This window comes from Pocillopora damicornis, chromosome 6 (assembly GCF_964200805.1).
Source record: "Pocillopora damicornis chromosome 6, jaPocDami1.2, whole genome shotgun sequence".
NCBI lineage: Eukaryota > Metazoa > Cnidaria > Anthozoa > Scleractinia > Pocilloporidae > Pocillopora > Pocillopora damicornis.
The window spans coordinates 2,520,949-2,538,192 of NC_142675.1; the positions used below are offsets into that span (position 1 = coordinate 2,520,949).

At 36.9% G+C, this 17,244-nt stretch overlaps 1 long non-coding RNA gene across 1 annotated transcript; it reads left to right on the plus strand.

Moving 5' to 3' along the window:
- The first annotated feature begins 14,829 nt into the window (after window positions 1-14,829).
- On the plus strand, window positions 14,830-16,717 carry LOC149043435 (uncharacterized). Its single transcript, XR_016187866.1, has 2 exons — window positions 14,830-14,979; window positions 15,959-16,717. It is a non-coding gene; the product is annotated as an uncharacterized LOC149043435 (long non-coding RNA).
- Window positions 16,718-17,244: the final 527 nt, after the last annotated feature.

The window sequence follows — 17,244 nt, forward strand, 5'->3', positions numbered from 1 at the left end:
AAATGGCTCGCCTTTTAAGTCCAATCTCTCTCTACGAAGCTTCGCTCTATACAACGACTTTGTTTTTCTTCAACTCGTCTTTGAACTCTGTTATATACTGCTGGAAGATGGGACCCATTCGTCGCTCTCTTATGGACATAATGCGAGGCATCGTCAATCGATTTAGAGAATAGCATTTGTTATGAATAATTGTTATTAACGATAGAAGCTTCTAGAAATCTCCAGACCGCTTAATCATGCTGACATGCGTATTATAGAACTCTGTAAAACATTTGATCAAGTCACGCAATTCTTACGTAATACCATTAGGATAGTTCTTTTGTGAATGTATATAAAGACTCAGTTATGTAGTAGTAGTTGTTGTTGTTGTTGTTGTCGTCGAGAGTGACCGACTGTTTTGAAATCTATATCGTGAGAGAGAGCTACAGTGGAAGATTGTTAATAACAACAAACGGAGGAAACTGTGTGTTCTGCTCAGTGGCGAGCTACGATATAGGCTGTAGTGGGCTTAAGTAAGTTTATGGAGCATAAGTACTGTACTGCCTTTAAGAGTCGCTCCTTATTAAGAATATCACTCGTTGTGTAATAAAGTGGTTGAGTTTGTTGGATTGTAGTGTTTTTCTATCGGTTAGATTAAATGGTAACACATTGGTTGGGTTCGTTTCTGATGCCAATTAAACTTGATCTGTCGAAAGTGCTTCAGGAAAATTGAGGGAGGATGAACTTTAACGTTTAGGAAAACTACACAATGAGGTACTATAGAGTCAGTTATAGGAAAGCATCAGTTGTTAGTTTTTGTATGAGAAATTTATAAATAACCATAAAGCTTCCTAGCTACTTGAAGTATTATTTCAAAGTTATGTCATCATTTGACGTATGTATTTTTAATTGTCAATAGGATGATAAATCATTAACCTTGTAAAGTGTGTAGCTTGTGAAATAAATACAAAACCGATTTTAAGGTCGCTTTATAGTGTAATAAGGGCCACGTGTTCATCAGTGTTTTTACTACAGTTAAAAGTAACCCTCATTTAATAAAGCCTTTACTTACTTGCGATCACACATAGACTTCCAGAATTCAGTTGTGCGGTTTCTGATATAAAGAATAATGTTAAGTCAACTGGACTTGATGGCTGTCCATTCGACTAAAAGTTTCGACCTTGTCAATATTAACCCGGCCACTTATTTACTTAGGCAAAGACGGAAGGTTATATATTTTATGCTAATTAAAAAAAATATAAGGAGCTCTACGCCTTTCATTCAGACGGTTAGTCCGTTTTGAAAATTTTAGCCTCAATTTTTATCTTTTTTAATTTTACACTGCGCCAATCACCGCTGTTCTTGTCTATCCTGGTTTTTTTTTTGTTATGTTGAAACTTTTTTAGTGTTTGTCTACCACAGCAAATGAATACTTATTTTTAAAAAAGATGATTCCCTTTGAAGCTGAAGAGATCTCAAATTACATGACGCAGCTTCTTAATAACTCCAGTCGGTGAAAGACCAATTGGCTGTGTACAAAGCATGACATCCGACTCCAACCTCGCTCCCAGGAAGAGGCTGGTTAGAGTTAGACAAAAGACATCCATAATGCGAATCACGCGCTCAGACCCACTTTAGTTTTCTTTGCCATTATAAGCCATTGTCACTAATCGATCGACAAGGAATGCCCAGATTCCTTAGATCTCCCTGTACAGATCCACCACAAGGCAAAGAACAATTTGTTTTAGGAACGTCAAACTTTGCAATTCCTTAGACCTGTCACTCAAGTGGAAAAGGATATTGACAGAATTCGAACGCTGCTTAAAAAAACAATTTATTTTTACTTCTTTCATTTAATTCTTATTTCACGTTAATTCTGGCATTTATTTGTTTGTGTATATTTATATATATATAAGAATGCCGATTTGGAAGATAAATTTTTGTTCTAGTGTTTTGCGGCTTTCTGAAGTGCCTAAATTTAGGGAAAGGCCGGAAACTGCCTTGTGCTGCATAGAATAAGTGGGGAGAGTAAAGTGTTTAGCGACTGGTTTGGATGCGTCCTTGTCATTTCTTTTTGAATGTCGCGAAGGTGTTCTCGGAGTCGGTCACCTAGTCGTCTGCATTCATATGATTGCACATATAGATGGTTTAGATGGTTGCATAATGCATAACAGTATAATGGTACAAGATCCAGATAAGCGCTGAATTGTTTGGGTTCTGCTTTTTTCAATACAACCTGAATTCAACATTCTCTATTTGCAATAGTGGACAAACTTTAACCAGCAGATGATTTAGAGAGAAAAATCAAGAAAAATCATTTTCTCTATCTATTAGTAAAGTCGCGACGGGCTCTAATTGCTTCGAAGTAGCTGACAGATGGAGCAAAATTCTCCACCAATCACTTTACGGTTTTAAAGAGAAACTAATACAATCCCTGACTGTCTTTGACACCGCTCATTTGCAAACTACTCTTTACCTTTGGACGAAATAAAATTAAAGTCCTGTCATTTGTCGACTCGTTGTTTTTCATTCCTTCTTTACTTTCGCTTGGTGCAGAATCATTGTTTGATAAATGGTAATTGTCTACTGGAGAATTTATATAGTCTTAAAGCGACACAAAAACCAGATTCGAGGCCTTCAAATCCAAAAAGTACAACAGGGAATTCAAAATGACGACTTATCAAACTTTTTGAAGCTGCGAAAGTCAGCTCTTGGAACATTTTATGTATGTATTGTGTTCATGATTTGTTATTTGCCTTCTTATATTCTCCTTTTTTTTCCCCTGGCTCCTCCTTTAAGTCCAATTTCTTTAAACGAAGCTTGGCCCTATGCAGTGACTTTGGTTTTCCTCAACTCATCTTTGAACCCTGTTATATACTGCTGGAAGATGGGACCCATTCGTCGCACTCTCATGGACATAATGCGAGGCATTGTCAATCGGTTTAGAGAATAGCATTTGTTATAAGTAATTGTTGTTGAAAATATAAGCTTCCAGAAATCTCCAGTCTACTTAGTCATGGTGATATGCGTACCATAGAACTTTCTAATACATGTCATCAAGTCAGTTGCTAGTTTCAAGCACATTTGTAAGAGAAATTTATTAATGACCATGCAAACCGACTTCTTTTAACTTCTGGACGAAATAAATTTATAGTCCTTTCATTTGCCGATTCGTTGTTTTTTTTTATTCTTTCTTTACTTACTGACACTAACAGGCTAAAGTCTTCCATATGCAAACACAATATCGCATTTTCCACTTCTAATTTACTTGTATTAATGTTACAAAAAAGCCCGCCCTCATTTTTAATTTACATCTGCCGCCAACATGAACAATAGTCACACTTCCTGTATTCTTTTCATTTAAGCGCTTGATGCAGAATTATTCTTTGATAAATATATTTTATTTGCCGGCTGGGAGGTCTGTATGGTGAAAAATTGTGACCGAAGTCTTGGAAATACTGCCCGAGGCCGTAGGCCGAGGCAGCATTTTCAAGACCGAGTAAACGGCGAGGAAAGTGATTGTGAGTAAATTAAATTTTTTTATTTTGAAGTTGTGAGAGTTTGCTCGTTTGTTTGCTGCAATGGCGTATGTAAATCTGGTCTTTCCTTCACAAAAACTAAATTCGAATGGCATAATCCAACGAGACACAAGGGGATTTAGTGCGGCCTTTTCTCAAAACATTCCTTCAGTTTCTGTTGTGCAATTTACGGTACAAATGTTCAAATTGAACGGACTTGGAAAGACTCACCGAGAGCGTATATTTGTTGTAGAGCTTAAATTAAAACTTCGCTTGCTCTTTCACTACGAACAAATTGCTTAAGAAAATTCAGGTATTAAATGAATGAAAGTTCCATCGATCAGTTTAACTGTAACCAAATACCTCACGTTTTAACTTTCTAGGTACTTTTTGTGAACGATTAAAATTAATTGCAGACGAGTTTTAGGCCGCTTGTCAACCAACGTAATGACACTATTGTTTATACAAATTCATTCTGAAACCAATATTTTTCAGTCAACCAAAGTAATTTGAGTGAGAGAAAAGAGAGGATTCATAAGTTATTCATCAGCTTGAGGTAGTGACCGACGTGTTTGCTTAAAAATACTGCCTAGCCGGAAAAACGAGACATATTTATGAAAAATGGCAACGAAAGTTGGAATGTACTTGGCGACTAACGAAAGCGTTACCGTGGCCCGTGGGCAGAGATAGGAAAATACCGACCGGGTAAGGAACCAATCAGATTGCAAGGTTCGTTACGGTACCCTCTCAAAAAAAAAAAACCAACAACAAATCAAAATATTACATGGCCTCTGCTAGACTTAACTGTAACCAAATACCTCACGTTTTAACTTTCTAGGTACTTTTTGTGAACGATTAAAATTAATTGCAGACGAGTTTTAGGCCGCTAAACTTCTGAACTTAGTACTGTTTATGAAGTAAAGTAAGGAGGGGATCAAAGTGAGAGCCGAACGCAGTCGTATATAGGGGGGAGGGAGGGCTATCTGTAATAATCGGACACCTGAAAATATTCCCAAGCTACTCTAAAATGACTGAGAAATATGCCGATGTTACCTCAGTTTAGTAAGTTTGCTAAACATTCTGATTACCTCCTCGATCCGCCACAAACGAATGCGTAATTTATTCGTAATAATTATTTGGGTCTCTCTCCCCACCCCTCATCAACCATAAAATGCTCGCTCTCTGAAGATGTATTCAGTGTATTCAGACGAATTTAATAATAAAGAAGTATATGTCAAGCGCTCTTTAATTTAACTGACTATGGTATTTCGTACATTCATTTTGATAGATGAAAAATATGTTAATGACAGCTTTCCTTCGAATAACTTTTTTCAGGTGTAAAGGCCATGTTTAGTTAAAATGTCTTGAAGAATCAAAAAAATAATTTGTTTTAAGTTCTAACCAACGCCGAGTAAAAGCGGTACTCCATGCCTTTTTTATAAAAATTCAAATGCCGCAGAGTTGAAGACATCTTACAGACACGTACAGATGGCTTCGATTGTGTTATGTACTCGAGATTGTCAACTACGTATGACTTAAAATTTTCCGTTTAAAATCGGAAAATATCAGAGCCATAGTAGTTATAACTCAGCTGTCATGGCGGAAAACTTTTGCGACGTTCTCAACAAGTCTTTCTATGGAAACTCTGCGGATGTTAAAGATTTTCGTCCGGTACTTGTCGCTAATTGTGTCTTCAACAGCTTTTTGTCTTATACAAACATCTTTTTGAACATTATTACCATCCATGTACTAAGGAAAACCACGTTGTTGCCAAAACCTTTGAGAACATTATTACTGAGCCTGACTGCCTCCGATGTTAGCGTTGGTTTGTTGGTCCAACCGCTCTACATTTCTACTTTGGTCAGCCGGTTAAAAAACAAAAACGTATCGACTGCATTTACTACAAGGGATTGTTTGCAGTCGTCAGTTTCTTTTGTACATCCTCGCTCTTGAATGTTGTAACCACAAGTGTGGACAGGTTCTTAGCTGTTCATCTTCATCTCAGATATCAACAGCTTGTGACTCACAAGCGCGTCATTGCAGCGGTGATATCGATATGGCTGTTTAGCGCAATTATTTCCTCTAATATCTTTTGGGATCCATTCCTTATCAGCTCAGAAGTCATTGGGCTCGTAATTATGACTGTTTGCTTCATTCTGATAATAATTGTCTACTGGAGAATTTATATAGTCTTAAAGCGACACAAAATCCAGATGGAAGGCCTTCAAATCCAAGAAGCACAACCGTGAATTCAAAATGGCGACTTATCAAACTTTTTGAAGCTTCGAAAGTCAGCTCTTGGAACATTTTTTGTATGCATTGTGTTCTTAATTTGTTATTTGCCTTTCTATATTCTTTCTTTTTTATTCCTGGCTCGCCCTATAAGTCTGATCTCTTTATATGAAGCTCGACTGTATGTAACGACTTTATTTTTCCTCAACTCGACTTTGAAACCTGTTATATACTGCTGGAAGATGGGACCCATTCGTCGCACTCTCATGGACATAATGCGAGGCATCGTCAATCGGTTCAGAGAATAGCATTGGCTGGGTTCGTTTCTGATGCCAATTCACAATGCATGGAATAAGAGTCTCGACCATGGTAAAATCAAACTTGATTTGTCAAAAGTACTTAAGGAAAACTGAGGGAGGACGAACCTAAATAACGGTTACGAAAGTTACACTATGGAGTACCACAGACTCAAGCATAAGAAAGTATCAGTCGCTTGTTTCAAGCGCATTTTGTATGAGAAATATGTAAATAACCAGAAAGCTTCCTTGTTACTTGAAATGTGATTTTAAGGTTGTAATTAATTAATGTATGCATTTGTAATTGTCGATAGGATTGTAAACTTTTAACCTTGAAAAGTGTACAGCTTGTGAATTAAATACAAAACTGATTTTTAGATCGTGTATAGTGTAAAAAGGGCCACGAGTTCATCAGTGTTTTTACTACAGTTAAATATAACCCTCCTTAAATAAAGCCTTTACTTACTTGCGATCACACATAGACTTTCAGAATTTAGTTGTGCAGTTTCTGATTTAAGGAATAATATTACTTCGACTAGACTTGATGGTAGTCCATTCGACTAAAAGTCTCAACCTTGTCAATAGTAACCCGGCCACTTATTAACTTAGCCAAAGACAGAAGGTTATACATTTTATGCCAAATACACAAAGCCCAAGGGGCTCTACGCCTTTCATTTAGACGGTTAGTCCGTTTGGAGAAATTTAAACATAAATTATTTCACGCATAAATTAGATCATCACACTAGGGAATTAATTAGCTACTTATCTAATTTGTGTATAAGGAGGTATGTTCTTCGTTGAATAAAGTTCTGTTTGACGAGCACTTAGGCGCGAAACTCACAGTTACAGGGAATCGATGCGTCCTCTTCTTTAACTTATGTATATAAATATGCATGTATATATAGGTAGTTTAGTGTTAGCAACTAAGTTCAAAACGTAAATTGGTCACCGTGAAGAGTTTAAAGGCTCACATTTCGAGAGTTAGCCCTTCGTCAGAGCGATTTGAGGAGTTGTGGGTTGTGTGTGGGTTTATATGCAGACAATGGAGTACACTATTGGTGGGAATATGGTGACGAGAAAACAAGAATAAATTAGTTGAATGAAAATCGCTCGTTGATACCGTGGGGATTAAGAGTGCCGATTTGGAAGATAAATTTTTGCTCTAGTGTTTTGCTGCTTTCTGAAGAGCCTAACTTTAGTGAAAGGCCAGAAACTGCTATATAGAGTAAATAGGGAGATTAAAGTGTTTAGCGACTGGTTTGGATGCGTCCTTGTCATTTCTTTCGATGTCGTGAAGGTGTTCTCGGAATCGGTCATCTAGTCATCTGCATTCATATGATTTCACATATGGATGGTTGCATAATATATAGCACCACATAACATGTTGCGTTGATTATAGTGGCACAAGATTCAGATGGAGTATTCTTATGCGTTGAATTTTCAGGGTTCTGCTTTTTTCATTACAACCTAAATTCAAGATTCTCTATTTGCAATAGTGGACAAACTTTAACCAGCAGATTATTTAGAGAGAAAAATTAAGGAAAATCATTTTGCTTAGCTATTAGTAAAGTCGCGACTGGCTCTAATTGCCTTGGAGTAGCTGACAGATTGAGCGAAACTCTTGACCAATAACTTTACGATGTAAAGTGAAACTAATACAATTCCTGACTGTCTTTGACACCGCTCATTTGCAAACTACTCTATACCTCTGAAAGAAGTAAATTTATAGTCCTGTTATTTGCCGATTCGTTGTTTTTAATTCCTCTTTACTTTCTGAGCCTAACAGGCTAAAATCTTTCATATTTTAAACACAATATTGTATTTTTCGCACTTAATTTACATCTATTGATGTCACAAAAAAGAGAGCCATCGTTCTTAATTTACATCTGCCATCAGCATAAACAATAGTCAAACTTACTGTATTCTTTTTGTTTAAGAGCTTGATGCAGAATTATTGTTTGATAAAATGTCTTATCTGTATTTCTTTCGATTGAAATATGTAAAACTATTACATGGCCATTGCTAAACTTTTTCTGAACTAAGTGCAGCTTTTCATGAACTGAAGTGGATCTGGGACTTGTGAGGAGGTAGTCAAAGTGAGGGCCGAACGCGGTCGTCTATAAGGGGGAAGGGCTATCTATATCTGTATCCACCACCGGAAATTATTTCCAAGCTACTCTAAAGCGACTGAAAAATATGCCAGTATTATCTCAGTTTCGTAAGTTTGCCGAACATTCTAAACACCTCCTAGATCCGCCACAAACGAGTGCGTAATTAATTCGTAATAGTTATTTTGTCTCTCTCCTCACCCCTCACCAACCATAAAATGTTTGGTCTCTGAAGATGAATTCAGTGTATTCAGGTGAATTTAATAATTAAAAGGCATATGTCAGACACTTTAATTTAACTTACTATAATGTTTCGTATATTCATTTTGATAGGTGAAAGATATGTTAATCACAGCCTTCCTCTAAATAATGTAAATGCCATGTTTAGTTAAAATGTATCGAAGCATTAAACAGATAATTTGTTTTAGTTCTAACTAACGCCGAGTTAAAGCGATACTCGATGCCTTTTTCAAAACTTCAAACGCCAGAGTTGAAGACATCCTGAATTTACATACAGATGGCTTCGATTGTGTTATATCCTTGTGATTGACAGATACTTATGATTTGAAATTTTCCGTTTCGAAGCCACAGTAGTTTTAACGCTCAGTTGTCATGGCGGAAAACGTTTGCGACATTCTTAACGAGTTTTTCTCTGGAACCTCTACGGATGTTAAAGATTTTCGTCCGTCAGTTGTCGCTAATTGTGTCTTCAACAGCTTTTTGTGTTATACAACCATCATTTTGAACATCGTTACCATCCATGCGATAAGGAAAACCGCGTTGTTGCCAAAACCTTTGAGAACATTATTACTGAGCCTGACTGCCTCCGATGTTGGCGTTGGTTTGTTGGTCCAACCGCTCTACATTTCTACTTTGGTCAGCCGGTTAAATCAAAAACGTATCGACTGCATTTTCTACAAGAAATTGTTGGCCGCTATCAATTTCTTTTGTATATCCTCGCTCTTGAATGTTGTAACCATAAGTGTGGACAGGTTCTTAGCTGTTCACCTTCATCTCAGATATCAAGAGCTTGTGACTCACAAGCGCGTCATTGCAGCGGTGATATCAATATGGCTGTTTAGCACAATTATTTCTTCTAGTGCCTTTTACGGTTCACTGCTTATCATCTCACAAGTCGTGTGGTTCGTGAACATGACTGTTTGCCTCATTCTGGTAGTAATTGTCTACTGGAGGATTTATATAGTCTTGAAGCGACACAAAAACCAGATTCAAGGCCTTGAAATCCAAGAAGTACAACAAGGAGTTCAAAATAGCGACTTATCAGACTTTTTGAAGCTGCGAAAGTCAGCTCTTGGAACATTTTATGTATGTGTTGTGTTTATGATTTGTTATTTGCCATCCTATATTCTCTCTTTTTTAAAAATGGCTCGCCTTTTAAGTCCAATCTCTCTCTACGAAGCTTCGCTCTATACAACGACTTTGTTTTTCCTCAACTCGTCTTTGAACTCTGTTATGTACTGCTGGAAGATGGGACCCATTCGTCGCACTCTCATGGACATAATACGAGGCATCGTTAGTCAATTTAGAGAATAGCATTTGTTATGAATAATTGGTATTGTCAATAGAAGCTTCTAGAAATCTCCAGACTGCTTAATCATGCTGACCTGCGTGCAATAGAACTTTCTAAAACATTTGATAAAGTCATGCAATTTTTACGTAATATCATTAAGATAGTTCTTTTGTGAATGTATATAAAGACTCAGTTATATGTAGTAGTAGTAGTTGTTGATGTTGTCGAGAGTGACCAACTGTTTAGAAATCTATACTATGAGAGAGAGCTACAGTGGAAGATTGTTAATATCAACCAACGGAGGAAACTATGTGTTCTGCTCAGTGGCGAGCTACGATATAGACTGTAGTGGACTAAAGTAAGTTTATGGAGCATAATTACTGTACTGCCTTTAAGAGACGCTCCTTATTAAGAATATCACTCGTTGTGTAATAAAGTAGTTGAGTTTGTAGGATTGTAGTATTTTTCTATTGGTTAAATTAAATCGTAACACATTGGTTGGGTTCGTTTCTGATGCCAATTAAACATGATCTGTCGAAAGTGCTTCAGGAAAACTTAGGGAGGATGAACTTTAACGTTTAGGAAAACTACACAATGAGGTACTATAGAGTCAGTTATAGGAAAGCATCAGTTGTTAGTTTCAAGCACATTTTGTATGAGAAATTTATAAATAACCATAAAGCTTCCTAGATACTTGAAGTATTATTTCAAAGTTATGTTATCATTTGACGTATGTATTTTTAATTGTAAATAGGATAATAAATCAGTAACCTTGTAAAGTGTATAGCTCGTAAATTAAATTCAAAACCGGTTTTTAGGTCGCTTTATAGTGTAATAAGGGCCACGAGTTCATCAGCGTTTTTACTACAGTTAAATGTATTCCTGTTCGAATTTAGCCGGTACTCGCTTGCGGTCACACAGACTTCCAGAATTAAGTTTTGCAGTTTCTGATATAAAGAATAATATTAAGTCGACTAGAATTGATGGTTGTTCGTTCGACTCAGTCTCAACCTTCTCAGTAGTAACCCGGACACTTACTTACTTAAGGATATATAGAGGGTTATATATTTATGCTAATTAAACAAAATACAAGGAGCTCTACGCCTTTTACTAAGATGGTTAGTCCGTTTTGAAAAATTTAGCATCAACTTTTACCTTTTTTAATTTTACCTTGCGCCAATCACCGCTGTTCTTGTCTATCCTCGTTTTTTTTTTTGTTGTTATAGTGAAACTGTTATTAGTGTTTGTCTATCACAGTAAATAAATAAATACTTATTTAAAAAAAGAGGATTCTCTCTGGAGCTGAAGAGACCTCAGATTACATGACGTAACTTCTTAGTAACTCCAGTCGATGAAAGACCAGTTGGCCATGTAGAAAGCATGACTTCCGACTCCAACCTTGCTCCCAGGAAGAGGCTGGCTAGAGTTAGACAACAGACATCCGGATTGCAAATCACGCGCTCAGACTCTCTTCAGTTTTCTTTGACATTATAAGAAAAATTAGAGATGCATAAAGTTAACTCACTTTTGGAAATTCTCACTAAAGTCAGTTGTCACCAATCGATCGACATGGAATGCCCAGATTCCTCAGATCTTCCTGTACAGATCCACCACACGGCGGAGAAAAATTTGTTTTAGGAATATCAAACTTTGGAATTCCTTAGACCTGTCACTCAAGTGGAAAAGGATATTGGCAGAATTCAAACGCCGCTCAAGGAAACAATTTATTCAAAGTTTTTTAAAGATCATTTAATTCTTATTTCATATTAAATCCTGCATTTATTTGTTTGTATACATACATACATATATATATATATATATATATATATATATATATTTATATTAATATATATATATATATATATATATATATATATATATAACTAACTGCAGACAGTACTGTTTCGGCCTTCTGGGCCTCATCAGTGCAGTGCTGATGCTAGGATGGGGGTAAGACCATATAGCCACCCCAAGTGATCTCACATATGTGGGATCATCTAAGCCATGCCAGAGTGCTCAAACTAGAAAAACTAGTGAGCATGCATAATGCTAGCAGCAATGACTCATCCTAGTAGAGTGCTCAATTTGGACATGAAAGCAAAGCTTTGTATGCCAAAGAGCTATATCTAACTGCATATATATATATGCAGTTATATATATATATATATATATATATATGTATGTATGAAGAGAGGTAATTTCGAGTTAACAACTGGGTTGAAATCGTAAATTGGCCGTCGTAAAGAGTGTAAAGGCTGACGTTTCGAGCGTTAGCCCTTCGTCAGGGCGATCGGAGGAGTTGTGGGTTGTGTGTGGGTTTATATGCACAAAATGGAGTTACGCTATTGGTGGGAATATGGTGACGAGAAAACAAGAATAAATTAGTTGAATCAAAAGCGCTCGTTGATACTGTGGGGATTAAGAGTGCCGATTTAGAAGATAAATTTTTGTTTTAATGTTTTGCGGCTTTCCGAACTGCCAAAATGTAAGGAAAGGCTGCAAACTGCCATATGCTGTATAGAATAAGTAGGGAGATTAAAGTGTTTAGTGACTGGTTTGGATGTATTCTTGTCATTTCTTTCGATGTCGCGAAAGCGTTCTCGGAATCGGTCACCTAGTCGTCTGCATTCATATGATTGCACATATAGATGGTTATAAAATATATAGCACCACATAACATTTTTCGTTTAGTATAATAGCACAAGATTCAGATGGAGTATTCTTATGCGCTGAATTTTCAGGGTTATGCTTTTTTCATTACAACCTGAATTCAACATTCTCTATTTGCAATAATGGACAAACTTTAACCAGTAGAAAATCAGTTTGCTTATTTATTAGTAAAGTCACGACTGGCTCTGATTGCCTCGGAGTAGCTGATAGATGGAACAAAGTTCTTGACCAATCACTTTACGGTGTAAAGAGAAACTAATACAATCCCTGATTGTTTTTGACACCGTTCATTTGCAAACTAATCTTTACTTCTGGACGAAATAAATTTACAGTCCTGTCATTTGTCGATTCGATGTTTTTCAATCCTTCTTTAATTTCTGAGCCAAACAGACTAAAGTCTTTCATATTCAAACACCATATTGCATTTTTCACATTAATTTGCATGTACTGATGTCACAAAAAAACCAGCCCTCATTTTAATTTACATCTGCCATCAGCATAAACAATAGTCAAATATTCCTTTATTCTTTTGGTTTAAGCGCTTGATGCAGAATTATTGTTTGATAAAATGTCTTATCTGTATATCTTTCGGTTGAAATATGTAAAAATATTACATGGCCTTTGCTAGACTTTTTCTGAGCTTAGTGCAGCCGTTCATGAACTGAAGTGGATTCGGGACTTGTGAGGAGGCGGTTAAAGTGAGAGCCGAACGCGGTTGGCGACTATAAAGGGGAAGGGCTATCTGTAATATCTATTGCCGGAAAATATTCCCAAGCTACTCTAAAACGACTGAAAAAAATGGAGGTTTTATCTCTTTTTAGTAAGTTTGCCGAACATTCTGATTACCTCCTAGATCCGCCACAAACGAGTCAGTAATTTATTTGTAATAATTATTTGGGTCTCTCTCCCCACCCCTCATCAACCATAAAATGTTCAGTCTCTGAAGATGTATTTAGTGTATTCAGACGAATTAAGTAATAAAGAAGCATATGTCAAGCGCTCTTTGATTTAACTAACTATAATGTTTCGTTTATTCATTTTGGTAGATAAAAATATGTTAATGACAGCTTTCCTTCAAATAACTTTTTCAGGTATAAACCCCATGTTTGCTAAAAATGGCTTGAAGCATTAAACAGATAATTTGTTTTAATTCTAACTAACGCCGAAAGAAAGCGATACTCGATGCTTTTTTTCAGAAACGCAAAGGCCAGAGTTGAAGACATGTTGAATGTACGTACAGATGGCTTCGACTGTGTTTTGTGCTCATGACTGACAGCTACATATGACTTAAAAATTTAAAAATATCAGGGCCACTGTAGTTTTAACACTCAGCTCTCGTGGCGACAAAAGTTTGCGATATTCTCAACGAGTCTCTTTATGGAACCTCAGCGGATTTTGAAGATTTTCGTCCGGCACTTGTCGTTAATTGTGTCTTCAACAGCTTTTTGTCTTATACAAACATCTTTTTGAACATTATTACCATCCATGCGATAAGGAAAACCGCGTTTTTGCCAGAACCTTTGAGAACATTATTATTGAACCTAGTTGCCACCGATGTTGGGGTTGGTTTGTTGGTTCAACCGCTCTACATTTCTACCTTGGTCAACAGGTTAAAAGAAAAACGTATCGACTGCATTTACGACAAGGCATTGTCGGTCGTCATCAATTTCTTTTGTACATCTTCGTTCGTTAATGTTGTAACCATAAGTGTGGACAGGCTTTTAGCTGTTCACCTTCATCTCAGATATCGAAAACGTGTCACTCACAAGCGCCTTATTGTCGCCGTGATATCAACATGACTGTTAAGCGCAGTTATTTCTTCTAGTGTCTTTTGGGATCCACAGTTTATGATCTCACAATTCATAGGGTGCGTGAGTGTGACTGTTTGCCTCATTCTGGTAGTAATTGTGTACTGGAGGATTTACATAATCTTAAAGCGGTACAAAAATCAGATTGAAGGCCTTCAAATCCAAGAAGTACAACAGGGAGTTCAAAATTGCGACTTATCAAACTTTTTGAAGCTTCGAAAGTCAGCTCTTGGAACATTTTACGCATGTATTGTGTTCTTGATTTGTTATTTGCCTTCCTATGTTCTCTCTTTTTTATTCATGGCTCGCCTTTTAAGTTCAATCTCTTACTACAATGCTTGGCCCCATACAACGACTTTGTTTTTCCTCAACTCGTCTTTGAACCCTGTTATTTACTGCTGGAAGATGGGACCCATTCGTCGCGCTCTCATGGACATAATGCGAGGCATCGTCAATCGGTTCAGACAATAGCATTTATTATGAGGAATTGTTGTTGTAAATATAAGCTTCTAGAAATGTCCAGACTGCTTAGTCATGCTGACATGCGCACCATAGAACTTTCTAGAACATTTGATCAAGTCACGCAACTATTACGTAATACTACTAAAATAGTTCTTTTGTAAGCTTCTGGATTGTTCCAGAACACTTTGTGGATGTATATAAGGACCCAGTTGTGTAGTTGTAGTAGTTGTTGTTGCTGTCGGGAGTGACCGACTTTTGAGAAAGCTATACCGTGAGAGACAGCTAGAGTGGAAGATTGCTAATTTCAAGAAACGTCTGAGGAAACTGTGAGTTCTTCTCAACGGCGAGCTAAGATATAGACTGTGGTGGGCTAAAGTAAGTTGATGGAGTATAAGTACTATACTGCCTCTAAGAGTCACTCCTTATTAGGAAATCCCTCGACAAATAAAGTAGTTGGGTTTGCTGGATTGAAGCGTTTTTCTGTCGGTTAGATTATACCGTAACACATTGATTGGGTTCACTTCTGATGTCAATTCACAATGTATGGGATAAGAGCCTCGGCCATCGTCAAATTAAACTTGATTGTCGAAAGTGCGTAAGGAAAACTGAGGGAGGATGAGCTTTAATGGTTAGGAAAGCTACACGTGAGGTACTATAAAGTCAAGCATAAGCAAGTATCAGTTGTTAGTTTTAAGCGCATTTTGTATGAGAAATTTGATAATGACCAGAAAGCTTCCTCGCTACTTGAAATATTACTTCAAAGTCATGTCATCATTTGACGTATGTATTTTTTTATTGACGATAGCTACAGGATACTAAATTATCAGTAACCTTATGAAGTGTATAGCTTGTGAATTATATACAAAACCGACGTTTAGGTCGCTTTATAGTGTAATAAGGGCCACAAGTTCATCAGTGTTTTTACTACAGTTAAATGTAACCCTCTTTGAATATAACCTTTTCTTACTTGCGATCACACATAGACTTCCAGAATTCAGTTGTGCGGTTTCTGATTTAAAGGATTATATTAAGTCGACTAGACTTGATGGTTGTTCGTTCGAATAAAAGTCTCAACCTTGTCAATAGTAACCCGAGCACTTATTTACATAGGCAATGAGAGAAGGCTGTACATTTTATGCAAATTACACGAAATACAAGGATCTTTACGCTTTTTACTCAGACGGTTAGTCCGTTTTGAAAAGCCTCAATTTCATCTATTTTTTAAATTGTACCCTGCGCCAATCACCGCCGTTCTCAGCTACTCTCATTGTTTTTTTTATATTGGAACTTTTTTTAGTGTTTGTGTACCACAGGACAAAAATACTTATTTTAAAATAAACAATACTCTTTCGAGGTGAAGAGACCTCAGATTACATGAAGTAGCTTCTTAATAACTCCAGTCGGCGGAAGATTGATTCCTCAGATCCCCCTGTGCACACCCAGCAAAGGGCAAAGAACAATTTATTAGGTCCTGTCACCCAAATAGAAGAGGACGTTGACAGAATACAAACGCTGCTTAAAGAAACATTTTATTTTAACTATTTTATAGATAATTTAATTTCTTATTTCACATTAGTTTTTACATTTATTTGTATGTATACATATAAACATCCCCTTCGTACAATGTACCTTTATTCTAAAAGCCCTTTTGGGACGACCTAAGTATGTCAGTCTATATTTGTTAACCGCCATTTCTGAGATATTAGTTTACGCGATTTTTACCTCCGTTGTTTTGCTCACAAGATTGCGAATAAATAACTACCTCGTCCTCCTTTCCGTCGAAATACATTTCCCATCCCTCATTGAAACCTCTTCTTTGGTTTTCCTCCACTTCTGAACAGCATTGAAAGATTGAGTTCAGAAAAAGTAAGTTCAGTGAATAAAACTTGAACCTTCTGCAAACCAAGCGCGTTCAATAAGGTTTCCGCGTTGCTCTCAATCAGGTGGCGTCCATGGTTTTATACACATTTGAGGACAGTGTTTAGAAGCAGGATAGGTTGTTGTTTTGAATCTCGAGACCCAATAGGTACTTCCTGATATTGTATGGTTTTTAAAACAGGAGCATAATTCTCCCTTCACAAAATCGATTTTTCAAAGTCGAACTTCACCTTGACTTTAATGTCATTGATAAGCGGACAACGTCGAAAGTTGGAACTTTTAAATTAATGGAATTCAGAGTCTCATTCCAACCAACATTAAATGAAAAACTGAATGCCAGAAAATGCCTCTCTTGCACTTGGAATAAGACGGTGGATTGCAGAATGAATATCGCTCTCACAGTCCAAAATCATGGCTTACGATAGGTGTATATTTCGTTGTGTGTCTAGTATAGCGGGTCGAATTTGTCTCATCCTTCAGCCGAAAAATAGCAGGGTTTAGTGATGAATTGAAGAACATAAGCGCATGTCTATAAAGTGAAAAACTAGTTGTTACAATATTGGGGCCGGTAATTGCACGGGTAGCCAAAAGGATAAAGCGAGGGAAATATCAAACCCAAGAACGCAAAGTAAACGTATAAAACACCGGCAGCAGTTTTCATGATCCTTGCTTCATCTCGCTATTTTGTCCAACTTACGCCTCTTGTTCTCGTGGTTGCTGAAGTTGCCTTTTGTGGCGTCGTGTAATAAAACAGATCTTGCA